Source organism: Hyla sarda, chromosome 3 (genome assembly GCF_029499605.1).
Source record: "Hyla sarda isolate aHylSar1 chromosome 3, aHylSar1.hap1, whole genome shotgun sequence".
NCBI lineage: Eukaryota > Metazoa > Chordata > Amphibia > Anura > Hylidae > Hyla > Hyla sarda.
The window spans coordinates 242,025,780-242,039,669 of record NC_079191.1 but is presented as its reverse complement, the minus strand read 5'-3'; the positions used below and the strand labels follow the sequence as shown (position 1 = coordinate 242,039,669).

Here is a 13,890-nt window from a genome sequence, read left to right as displayed (position 1 = left end):
CCAAGCATGCATGTATGAATCACACCAAGGACCACCAGGTACCACCTCCTGATAATTTGTTGCGTAATCAGACTGTGTATGTAAGAAGGGAATGCAAAATATGCCACAACACCCCTTGAGGAAGTTACCGACGGGTGACGTAACGCGTGGGGTCTACGAGGGCACCTGCCTGGATTATCTTCCATCTGCTGTTCCTGGCCTCTTTCTCCCAGTAGTGTATTGGTCATTATTGTACAGGTTGTATGCATAACATTGTCCTGGGGAAAGTGCATATATTTTGTATTTCTTATGTTAGGCCACTAGGGTCAGTGTAAACTACTTGTTGGAATATAGCAGGTGCCCTGGGAGGGGTCCTTTGGCCCCCCTCCCCCGCCCCCCCCCCCCCCCTGTTGTGAAGTGGCCTTTGTGCCTTTTAATTGTTTTTAAATGTTTTGTCTGATTTCTATTGGCTTTTAGAATATGTAATAAAGATGGTCTTATATTTATACACTGGGTGTGCGCTGTATGGTGTATATCTTTCTTCTCTTGGTGTAGTTCTTTTCTGTCTGACAACAGTGCTCTCTGCTGACACCTTTGTCTGCCTCAAGAACTGTCCGGAGTAGTAGAGGTTTGCTATGGGAATTTGCTTGTACTCTGGACAGTTCTTCAGACAGACAGAGGTGTCAGTAGAGAGCCAGAGGTGTCAGCAGAGAACACTGTTGACAGACAGAAAAGTACAACTCAACTTCAGCACCTGATAAGTACTGGAAGGATTAAGATTTTTTAATAAAAGTAATTTACAATTCTGTTTAACTTTCCGGCACCAGTTGTTTTTCACTGGAGCTGCTTGTCTTCGTCTCTCACCTGACCCATATTTATAACCATCAGATTCCCCTCATCACAAGGCAACGAATGGTCCCCAGAGGGCCCTAGCAATGGCTGCCACATTTCAGGCTATTAGAGAGAAAGTTGTCATGTTACAGATCAGCCTGGCAGCTTGACATGTACAAAGAAATTGTAGATGATCCAATGGAACAAGGAATACATCAGTATAGGATTAAATAGACAGTATTGCTGGGAAAAACAGAAACTCCCCTTCGAAAAATTTTTTGTGATAAGATCATTTTAAAAACCTGTACATATTTGCTATCACCATGTTCATAATGACCTGCACAATAAAAATATATTATTTATCCTGCATTATAAACACTGTAAGAAAAATAACTACATACCCAAAAAAGGGAATTAAAAAGTTGTATTCCCCTAAAAAAAAATGACACCAATAGTAATACTTGGTCACTAGGGGTTAAATATGCCTTATAAATGCCCCAGCATATGCACACAGCCACCCAGCCATTGCTTTTTGTAGACCACTGTGTTTAACCTATCTTATGGGAATACTGCATATAAGCACAGATATATTTGCATATACTGCTCAAAAACATCCAATAGTTCTGTTATTGTACAACAGAGGTTTGTATAAAAAAAAACAGATAGAGAAGGAAAATTCTATTAATTTTGGCAAATATATACATAACATATGTAAGTTATGTAAAGTCATAATACTGAAGCTCATTTCAGTAGCAGATACTTTTACATTGGAGAAACATACTGCAGCCGTTCACAGTATTTTCCATCTCGCTGGCTTGGATAGCAAGAAATGCCAACACCCTCCTATAATCCTTCAGTGGCCGATTCCAGAGATGTTTTGGGACTGTCTGAACTCACCCACGTGATCTCTTACAATAACATTTTGTAAATGTTCCTTTCCTGCAAGTATTAAAGAAGTATAAACAGAAATAATGGGTTACCAAGACGGTGTCCGTGCTGAGTTAACAAAGCCATTCACTTTACTTGTATTGTTGTCCTAATGGGCTGTTTTATGTTGACTGCAATGGCTGCGTACAGTAAATATATAATTTAGCACAATATACAGTAATTGTTGGCCTAGACAACTACAAGCTAAAACATAGCTTTTTATTTTTCTGCACATAAAATACCAATGGATCAAATACACATATATTAAACATGAGGGATGCTTGCCCACACTACTATAATTGAAGGAAAGAGATTCAAGCTGCTGTATGGAGATGACAATTACTCACACCTACTGTTGGGGGGACCCTGCTGCCTACACCTACTGTGAGGGGACCCCACTGCCCACACCTAATTTGGGGGGACCCTGCTGCCTACACCTACTGTGGGGGGACCCTTCTGCCTACACCTACTGTGGGGGGACCCTGATGCCTACACCAACTGTGGGGGGACCCTGCTGCCTACACCTACTATGGGGGGACCCCGCTGCCTACACCTACTGTGGGGGAACCCAGCTGCCTGCACCTACTGTGGGGGGACACCGCTGCCTGCACCTACTGTGGGGGGACCCCGCTGCCTACACCTACTGTGGGGGGGACCTCGCTGCCTACACCTACTTTGGGGGAACTCTACTGCCTACACCTACTGTGAGGGAACTATGTTGCCTACACCTATTGTGGGGGAACTATGCTGCCTACACCTATTGTGGGGGAACTCTGCTGCCTACACCCAATGTGAGGGACTATCTACTATGTTCCTGTCTAGCAAATATGGGGACAAACTTCCAAACTAATAGGAGGACTACCTACTACTTGCATAGGGGGTTTTCATATAGGGGCAGCTATCTTGGGGATTTACCCACAGGGGACATAACTACCTACCTGGGGGACATTAACTACCTGTGGGCATGATCTACTAGGGGCCACTACCCCCTGTAACTTCCATAAGCAACACCTAATTTTCTGTCCGCTAACACAAAATACTCTGATAGTGCCCCTCCTGAGACTAGACTCTGGATCCGCCACTGGGTGGAGGGGGTGCTGGCTACATACTTGACTAACTACCTGGCTACCCAACTTTATACCTGTATGCCTAACTACTTACCTACATACTTGGCTATCTAACTACCTACATACCTGGCTGCCTAACTATGTATATGCCTGGCCTTCATATATGGCTGCCTAAGTACCTAGCTAGTCACCTACCTACATATCTGGCTTTCTGATCTACCTACCTATTTACCTGGCTACCTACCTACCTGCCCTTTTACTGTGCAGTACACCAAGGAGGGCATTATTACAGTTTGTGGACCTATAAATGGGAAGATTGACATGTTTGTCCTGCAGATGGGATCGACATGGCGGTCTGATCCAGACGGAGAAGAAAAGGAAAGAGGATGCCACTGATCGGAAAATACGTAATTGTGAATCCCTTTATGTAACTGTAATCACTTATATTGTATACATATCGGAGGGAGATTTATCAAAACCTGTCCAGAGGAAAAGTTGCCCATAGCAACCAATCAACTCGCTTCTTTAATTTCTAACAAGGTCTCTGCAAAATTAAAGAAGCAATCTAATTGGTTGCTGTGGGCAACTGGGCAACTTTTCCTTTGGACAGGTTTTGCTAAATCTCCCCCATCCTGTGTACAACTGATATCTACTGCCATATGGTCCTGTATATAATCACTTATATTTTATATAGATCCTGTATAGTATACTGGTCTGCGAATAGTAGTTTTATTCAGTACAGTATGGTGGTATTATCCAGCTATTGTGTGGTGGTATAAATTTTCTCATTGTATACTGGTATTATTGGTCATGGGAAATTATTTTACCTTAAAGTGTTTCTTATACATAAAATGTAGTTTATTTTGTGTGTAGGGGTGGTCAAGGGATTTGGGTGGAATAGGGGCAGAAGTGTGACCAGCGGCGGAGCATCGCAGGACGCCCTAGCTTTTTTTGATCCGGGGGCCCTGAGTGTTGTCAGTCCGCCCCTGCTCCTGAGGCTGGCCCTGGGTGAATGAGAACAGCTGGAAAAGAATTGCTTGCTTGGTCATTTTAAATTTTTGGGATAAAGAAAACTACTTTCTAGGTTTTTCAATATAAGGGAGTAAATGTTGTGCCCTCTTGCCAAATGTATAACCGCTATATGGACAAAAGTTTTGGGCATCTACACATTACACCTATAGGATACATATATTACAATAGGTCTTGTTCACTTCACAGGAAACCCCACAAAACACACATATGTGGAATGGCAGTTCTCTTGAAATTTAGAGAACCATTTATGGAATGTTTGTTGGCTAATTGTTACGCCGAGCGCTCCGGGTCCCCGCTCCTCCCCGGAGCGCTCGCTTCACTCTCCCCGCGGCAGCGCTCCGGTCACGTCCTCTGACCCGGGGCGCTGCGATTCCGCTGCCAGCCGGGATGCGATTCGCGATGCGGGTAGCGCCCGCTCGCGATGCGCACCCCGGCTCCCCTACCTGACTCGCTCTCCGTCTGTTCTGTCCCGGCGCGCGCGGCCCCGCTCCCTAGGGCGCGCGCGCGCCGGGTCTCTGCGATTTAAAGGGCCACTGCGCCGCTGATTGGCGCAGTGGTTCCAATTAGTGTGTTCACCTGTGCACTTCCCTATATCACCTCACTTCCCCTGCACTCCCTTGCCGGATCTTGTTGCCTTAGTGCCAGTGAAAGCGTTCCTTGTGTGTTCCTTGCCTGTGTTTCCAGACCTTCTGCCGTTGCCCCTGACTACGATCCTTGCTGCCTGCCCCGACCTTCTGCTACGTCCGACCTTGCTTTTGCCTACTCCCTTGTACCGCGCCTATCTTCAGCAGCCAGAGAGGTGAGCCGTTGCTAGTGGATACGACCTGGTCACTACCGCCGCAGCAAGACCATCCCGCTTTGCGGCGGGCTCTGGTGAAAACCAGTAGTGGCTTAGAACCGGTCCACTAGCACGGTCCACGCCAATCCCTCTCTGGCACAGAGGATCCACTACCTGCCAGCCGGCATCGTGACAGTAGATCCGGCCATGGATCCCGCTGAAGTTCCTCTGCCAGTTGTCGCTGACCTCACCACGGTGGTCGCCCAGCAGTCACAACAGATAGCGCAACAAGGCCAACAGCTGTCTCAACTGACCGTTATGCTACAACAGTTACTACCACAGCTTCAGCAGTCATCTCCTCCGCCAGCTCCTGCACCTCCTCCGCAGCGAGTGGCCGCTCCTGGGATACGCTTATCCTTGCCGGATAAATTTGATGGGGACTCTAAGTTTTGCCGTGGCTTTCTTTCCCAATGTTCCCTGCATCTGGAGATGATGTCGGACCTGTTTCCCACTGAAAGGTCTAAGGTGGCTTTCGTAGTCAGCCTTCTGTCCGGAAAAGCCCTGTCATGGGCCACACCGCTCTGGGACCGCAATGACCCCGTCACTGCCTCTGTACACTCCTTCTTCTCGGAAATCCGAAGTGTCTTTGAGGAACCTGCCCGAGCCTCTTCTGCTGAGACTGCCCTGTTGAACCTGGTCCAGGGTAATTCTTCCGTTGGCGAGTATGCCGTACAATTCCGTACTCTTGCTTCAGAATTGTCCTGGAATAATGAGGCCCTCTGCGCGACCTTCAAAAAAGGCCTATCCAGCAACATTAAAGATGTTCTGGCCGCACGAGAAATTCCTGCTAATCTACATGAACTGATTCACCTAGCCACTCGCATTGACATGCGTTTTTCCGAAAGGCGTCAGGAACTCCGCCAAGATATGGACTCTGTTCGCACGAGGCGTTTCTCCTCCTCGGCTCCTCTCTCCTCTGGTCCCCTGCAATCTGTTCCTGTGCCTCCCGCCGTGGAGGCTATGCAGGTCGACCGGTCTCGCCTGACACCTCAAGAGAGGACACGACGCCGTATGGAGAACCTCTGCCTGTACTGTGCTAGTACCGAACACTTCCTGAGAGATTGTCCTATCCGTCCTCCCCGCCTGGAAAGACGTACGCTGACTCCGCACAAAAGTGAGACAGTCCTTGATGTCTACTCTGCTTCTCCACGTCTTACTGTGCCTGTGCGGATGTCTGCCTCTGCCTTCTCCTTCTCTACAGTGGCCTTCTTGGACTCTGGATCTGCAGGAAATTTTATTTTGGCCTCTCTCGTCAACAGGTTCAACATCCCGGTGACCAGTCTCGCCAGACCCCTCTACATCAATTGTGTAAATAATGAAAGATTGGACTGTACCATACGTTTCCGCACGGAGCCCCTTCTTATGAGCATCGGATCTCATCATGAGAGGATTGAACTTTTGGTCCTCCCCAATTGCACCTCGGAAATTCTCCTTGGACTTCCCTGGCTTCAACTTCATTCCCCTACCCTGGATTGGTCCACTGGGGAGATCAAGAGTTGGGGGTCCTCTTGTTCCAAGAACTGTCTAAAACCGGTTCCCAGTAACCCTTGCCGTAACTCTGTGGTTCCTCCAGTAACCGGTCTCCCTAAGGCCTATATGGACTTCGCGGATGTTTTCTGCAAAAAACAAGCTGAGACTCTACCTCCTCACAGGCCTTATGATTGCCCTATCGACCTCCTCCCGGGCACTACTCCACCCCGGGGCAGAATTTATCCTCTCTCTGCCCCAGAGACTCTTGCCATGTCCGAATACGTCCAGGAGAATCTAAAAAAGGGCTTTATCCGTAAATCCTCCTCTCCTGCCGGAGCCGGATTTTTCTTTGTGTCCAAAAAAGATGGCTCCTTACGTCCTTGCATTGACTACCGCGGTCTTAATAAAATCACGGTTAAGAACCGCTACCCCTTACCCCTCATCTCTGAACTCTTTGATCGCCTCCAAGGTGCCCACATCTTCACTAAATTGGACTTAAGAGGCGCCTATAACCTCATTCGCATCAGAGAGGGGGACGAGTGGAAAACGGCATTTAACACCAGAGATGGACACTTTGAGTATCTGGTCATGCCCTTTGGACTGTGCAACGCCCCTGCCGTCTTCCAAGACTTTGTCAATGAAATTTTTCGTGATCTGTTATACTCCTGTGTTGTTGTATATCTGGACGATATCCTAATTTTTTCTGCCAATATAGAAGAACACCGCCAGCATGTCCGTATGGTTCTTCAGAGACTTCGTGACAACCAACTCTATGCCAAAATTGAGAAATGTCTGTTTGAATGCCAATCTCTTCCTTTTCTAGGATATTTGGTCTCTGGCCAGGGACTACAGATGGATCCAGACAAACTCTCTGCCGTCTTAGATTGGCCACGCCCCTCCGGACTCCGTGCTATCCAACGCTTTTTGGGGTTCGCCAATTATTACAGGCAATTTATTCCACATTTTTCTACCATTGTGGCTCCTATCGTGGCTTTAACCAAAAAAAATGCTGATCCCAAGTCCTGGCCTCCTCAAGCAGAAGACGCCTTTAAACGACTCAAGTCTGCCTTTTCTTCGGCTCCCGTCCTCTCCAGACCTGACCCTTCCAAACCCTTCCTATTGGAGGTTGATGCCTCCTCAGTGGGAGCTGGAGCTGTTCTTCTACAAAAAAATTCTTCCGGGCATGCTGTCACTTGTGGTTTTTTCTCTAGGACCTTCTCTCCAGCGGAGAGGAACTACTCCATCGGGGATCGAGAGCTTCTAGCCATTAAATTAGCACTTGAGGAATGGAGGCATCTGCTGGAGGGATCAAGTTCTCCTGTTATTATCTACACCGACCACAAGAACCTCTCCTACCTCCAGTCTGCCCAACGGCTGAATCCTCGCCAGGCCCGGTGGTCTCTGTTCTTTGCCCGATTTAATTTTGAGATTCACTTTCGTCCTGCCGATAAGAACATTAGGGCCGATGCTCTCTCTCGTTCCTCGGATGCCTCAGAAGTTGAACTCTCTCCGCAACACATCATTCCACCTGACTGCCTGATCTCCACTTCTCCTGCCTCCATCAGGCAGACTCCTCCAGGAAAGACCTTTGTTTCTCCTCGCCAACGCCTCGGAATCCTCAAATGGGGTCACTCCTCCCATCTCGCAGGTCATGCGGGTATCAAGAAATCTGTGCAACTCATCTCCCGCTTCTATTGGTGGCCGACTCTGGAGACGGATGTTGTGGACTTTGTGCGAGCCTGCACTATCTGTGCCCGGGATAAGACTCCTCGCCAGAAGCCCGCTGGTTTTCTTCATCCTCTGCCTGTCCCCGAACAGCCTTGGTCTCTGATTGGTATGGATTTTATTACTGATTTACCCCCTTCCCGTGGCAACACTGTTATTTGGGTGGTCGTTGATCGATTCTCCAAAATGGCACATTTCATCCCTCTTCCTGGTCTTCCTTCTGCGCCTCAGTTGGCTAAACAATTTTTTGTACACATTTTTCGTCTTCACGGGTTGCCTACGCAGATTGTCTCGGATAGAGGCGTCCAATTCGTGTCTAAATTCTGGAGGGCTCTCTGTAAACAACTCAAGATTAAATTAAATTTTTCTTCTGCATATCATCCCCAGTCCAATGGACAAGTAGAAAGGATTAACCAGATCTTGGGTGATTATTTGCGACATTTTGTTTCCTCCCGCCAGGATGACTGGGCAGATCTCCTCCCATGGGCCGAATTCTCGTATAACTTCAGGGTCTCTGAGTCTTCCTCCAAATCCCCATTTTTCGTGGTGTACGGCCGTCACCCTCTTCCCCCCCTCCCTACTCCCTTGCCCTCTGGTCTGCCCGCTGTGGATGAAATTTCTCGTGACCTTTCCATCATATGGAGAGAGACCCAAAATTCTCTCTTACAGGCTTCATCACGCATGAAGAAGTTCGCGGATAAGAAAAGAAGAGCTCCCCCCGTTTTTTCCCCTGGAGACAAGGTATGGCTCTCCGCTAAATATGTCCGCTTCCGTGTCCCTAGCTACAAGTTGGGACCACGCTATCTTGGTCCTTTCAAAATTTTGTGTCAAATTAATCCTGTCTCTTATAAACTTCTTCTTCCTCCCTCTCTTCGTATCCCTAATGCCTTTCACGTCTCTCTTCTCAAACCACTCATCCTCAACCGTTTTTCTCCCAAATCTGTTCCTCCCACTCCTGTTTCCGGCTCCTCGGACATCTTCTCGGTCAAAGAAATTTTAGCTGCCAAAAAGGTCAGAGGGAAAAATTTTTTTTTAGTGGACTGGGAGGGTTGTGGTCCTGAAGAGAGATCCTGGGAACCTGAGGACAACATCCTAGACAAAAGTCTGCTCCTCAGGTTCTCAGGCTCCAAGAAGAGGGGGAGACCCAAGGGGGGGGGTACTGTTACGCCGAGCGCTCCGGGTCCCCGCTCCTCCCCGGAGCGCTCGCTTCACTCTCCCCGCGGCAGCGCTCCGGTCACGTCCTCTGACCCGGGGCGCTGCGATTCCGCTGCCAGCCGGGATGCGATTCGCGATGCGGGTAGCGCCCGCTCGCGATGCGCACCCCGGCTCCCCTACCTGACTCGCTCTCCGTCTGTTCTGTCCCGGCGCGCGCGGCCCCGCTCCCTAGGGCGCGCGCGCGCCGGGTCTCTGCGATTTAAAGGGCCACTGCGCCGCTGATTGGCGCAGTGGTTCCAATTAGTGTGTTCACCTGTGCACTTCCCTATATCACCTCACTTCCCCTGCACTCCCTTGCCGGATCTTGTTGCCTTAGTGCCAGTGAAAGCGTTCCTTGTGTGTTCCTTGCCTGTGTTTCCAGACCTTCTGCCGTTGCCCCTGACTACGATCCTTGCTGCCTGCCCCGACCTTCTGCTACGTCCGATCTTGCTTTTGCCTACTCCCTTGTACCGCGCCTATCTTCAGCAGCCAGAGAGGTGAGCCGTTGCTAGTGGATACGACCTGGTCACTACCGCCGCAGCAAGACCATCCCGCTTTGCGGCGGGCTCTGGTGAAAACCAGTAGTGGCTTAGAACCGGTCCACTAGCACGGTCCACGCCAATCCCTCTCTGGCACAGAGGATCCACTACCTGCCAGCCGGCATCGTGACACTAATATCTGTTTAGCAGTGTTTGCTGGTCCATACATGGACATTGTATTGTGTCTCCTTCCTGCTTGCTCAGAGAGTCGTGTGTTAACCACATCATCGGGAACACAGGTAGCAGCAATTAAATAGAAGGGAACCTGGGGATGTGACTTTGTGAGTGGGACTGTCTAAAAACCTTTTACTAGCACTGAAAAAAGGCATGTACAGGAACCGAGGGGGGAATTAAAGTGAAAATTACTTTTACCATCACATGGAATACATTACTCATTTTAACTGTTCATTGGAATTCCCTGTAAAGGATAATGTTTTACAGTTAGAGCATTAACATTTATCATCATTTTTATGGCAACCTTTAAAGAATACCATGTTGTAAACTGTGCACTGCAAACCGACTAGGCCTAAGACTGACTAGAGCACTTAGCCCTGGGGCCGAGGAGGCTGTGGTAGAAAACACAACCCCTTCTTCTGAGAAGTAACTACCTGGAAACATTTTGTGTGTCTCTCTTATTTAAAAAAAAATTTAAATAGATGGACTTGGGTCAAACGTAAAGACTGTCCCACCAAAAAGAGAAACACTTTAGAAGCATGCATGGAGTGTTACAGTTGTTATACACTGAAAGAATCAGGTTAAATAAGCTATAAGCAACCAAATTAAAATGAATACTGTACATTTGTTTCTTAAAGGGGTACTTCAGTGGAAAAAAAAACTGGCTCCAGAAAGTTATACAGATTTGTAAATTACTTCTATTTTAAGATCTTAATCCTTCCAGTACTTGTCAGCTGCTGTATACTACAGAGGAAGTTGTGTATTTATTTCCAGTCTGACCACAGTGCTCTCTGCTGCCACCTCTGTCAGTGTCATGAACTGTCCAGAGAAGGAGAGGTTTGCAATGGGGATTTGCTTCTAGATCTAGATCTGCAGAGAGCACTGTGGTCAGACTGGAAAGAATTACATACATTCCTTTGGAGAATACAGCAGCTGATAAGTACTGGAAGGATTAAGATTTTTAAATAGAAATAATTGACAAATCTGTAAAACTTTCAGGGACCAGTTCATTTGAAAACATTTGTTTTCCACCCCTTTAAAGGTGGCTATGCCCATTATATTAATGTTGGTTGAACCTATTGAGATTGATAGATGCGATCAACAACGATGTTAATAAAAAGAAGGCTTGGACTTCAACATGCCTGTTCTCAAGGGACATAGGGCACCCAAAGGGTGCTTTCCCACGTGCGGATTTTCTGCTGCTGATTTGCTTCAACAGATTTGAAAAAAATACGCACATGTAAATGCACACAAAGGTTAGGTTTGGAGTGGCTTATCCATACGGTATATGCTTATTAAGTACACATCCATTTGATTAAGCCAAGGTTGCAAGTATATGGGGGAAGTTGAAAAAAATAGTTCACACACATCAACTCATCTAATGTGTATGGTCATATGGGCTTAATTGATTATTGGGTGAATGGGTTTAATATTACCCCATGTTAAAGACCCAGTGATTAGCAAATTAATAGGCAAACTTTTTCACTTTTTTCACTTTTTAGGGTGCATTCCCACAGGGCGTATACGCAGCGTATTTGACGCTGCGCAAAATTTATGGTAGCAGCAGGAAATGCGCTGCGTATTCCTTGCTCACTATACACACAGGGCTTTCCAGCGGCAGCCCTATGTGTGCAGTGAGTTTTGGAGGCGGGGCCGTGTGCCGGCGTGTCTGTGACGTGCGGCTCCGCCTCCAAAACTCACTGCACACATAAGGCTGCCGCCGGAAAGCCCTGTGTGTATAGTGAGCAAGGAATACGCAGCGCATTTCCCACTGCTGCCATAAATTTTGCGCAGCGTCAAATACGCTGCGTATACGCCGTGTGGGAACGCACCCTTACTGTGTTTTTGTTGGGCTAAAATCAAAACATATTTATATGTTCCCCATTATTCTGCACTCAAGACCCCATAATAAAAATATGTTAAAATAGCATTTACATTTTTTTGCAAATTTATAAAAAATGTAAACCTAAAACTTTGCATGGACATAAGCATTCAAACCCTTTTCTATGGCACTTCATCTTTGAGATGTTTCTAAACCTTGATTGGAGTTGATTGACATGATCTGGAAAGACACAGCCCTGTTTATATAAGGCTTCACAGCTGGCAATGCATATTGGAGCAAAAACCAAGCCATGAGGTGAAAAGAAGTGCCTGTAGAACTCAAAGACAGGACTGTGTGGAGCCACATATCTGAAGAAGGGTACTAAAACAATGAAAGATGTTTGGAAAAGCCAGGACAGCTCCTAGAGCTGGCCACCCCACAAAATTAAGAAATCTTGGGAGAAGGGCCTTGGTTTTGGCCTCAGTTTTAAGAGTCATGTTTTGAGAAAACTAGACACTGGGCATAATCTGCCCAAAACCATTTCAACAGGGCTGGCAGCATCATGTTGTGGGGGTGCTTTTCAGGGGCCAGGATAGGGACACTGGTCAGGATGAGGGAAAGATGAATGAAGCAAATACAGAGATATTCTTAATGAAAACCTGATCCAGAGTGTTCTGGACCACAGACTGGGCCAAAGGTTCATCTTGCAACAAGACAATAACCATAAGCACACAGGCAAGACAACACAGGAGTGGCTAAGGGACAACTCTGTGAATGTCCTTGAGTGGCCCAGCTAGAGACCTTACTTAAACCCGATCGAAAATGGCTTCCCCCAACGGTCTCAATTCAACCTGACAGTGCTTGAGAGGATCAGCAGAAAAGAATGGCAGAAAATCCCTAAATCCAGGTGTGCAAACCTTGTAGCATCATACCCATTAAGTCTGAAGGCTGTAATCGCTGCCAAAGGTGCTTCAACTAAGAACTGAGGAAAGGGTCTGAACGTTAATGCAATGTTTTTCTTTTTCAATAAACTCTGTTTTCACTTTGTCATTATGTTATTATGGAGTATTGAGTGCAGAATGCTTGGAGAAATCATTATTTTTTTGTTGAAGCACCAGGCTGCAACATAACAAAATGTGAAAAAAGTAAAAGGGTCTGAAAACCCTCCAAATGCACTGTACATGTTGCTTGCCTGGGAGAGCCCCCAGGAAATTGGAGGACATCTGTTCTGTGAGCCCCACCCAACTAACAATGGATTAATGTTACCCACCACTATCTGAATTCCTCTTGTACTTGACCTACAGTATTGTGACTAAATTATATATGTATGTATTTTAAAACAATTTAATTGTGAAATGTTGTAGTTAAAAGCAGAGGTGGGGCAAAGTGGCTAGATGGCCGGAAGAAGAGGTTCACAATACAACCACGTCTTTGATCTGTTATCTGAACATATCTCAAAGATATCATCACCTTTTGTCCATGGTCTCACTACAATCCCTGATGTTCTTATTAATAATATATACTTCACATTTTACTATATCTCCTTTACTTCTACACATGTTCCATTTTTATGTCAGCTGGTCCCATTACGTTTGTGTAATAGGGTCCACTGCTTCATGCAGATCCTCTCCTGACTCCATGCCGACGTTTGTGTAATAGGGTCCACTGCTTCATGCAGATCCTCTCCTGACTCCATGCCGACGTTTGTGTAAGAGGTTCCACTGCTTCATGCAGATCCTCTCCTGACTCCATGCCGACGTTTGTGTAATAGGGTCCACTGCTTCATGCAGATCCTCTCCTGACTCCATGCCGACGTTTGTGTAATAGGGTCCACTGCTTCATGCAGATCCTCTCCTGACTCTATGCCGACGTTTGTGTAATAGGGTCCACTGCTTCATGCAGATCCTCTCCTGACTCCATGCCGACGTTTGTGTAAGAGGTTCCACTGCTTCATGCAGATCCTCTCCTGACTCCATGCCGACGTTTGTGTAATAGGGTCCACTGCTTCATGCAGATCCTCTCCTGACTCCATGCCGACGTTTGTGTAATAGGGTCCACTGCTTCATGCAGATCCTCTCCTGACTCTATGCCGACGTTTGTGTAATAGGGTCCACTGCTTCATGCAGATCCTCTCCTGACTCCATGCCGACGTTTGTGTAAGAGGTTCCACTGCTTCATGCAGATCCTCTCCTGACTCCATGCCGACGTTTGTGTAATAGGGTCCACTGCTTCATGCAGATCCTCTCCTGACTCCATGCCAACGTTTGTGTAATATGGTCCACTGCTTCATGC

General features: G+C 47.1%; 1 protein-coding gene across 3 annotated transcripts in view; it reads left to right on the top strand.

The window, feature by feature from the left end:
* Positions 1–13,890, top strand: part of LAMA4 (laminin subunit alpha 4) — a 402,692-nt gene that overhangs the window by 282,904 nt on the left and 105,898 nt on the right. The window lies entirely within an intron of this gene.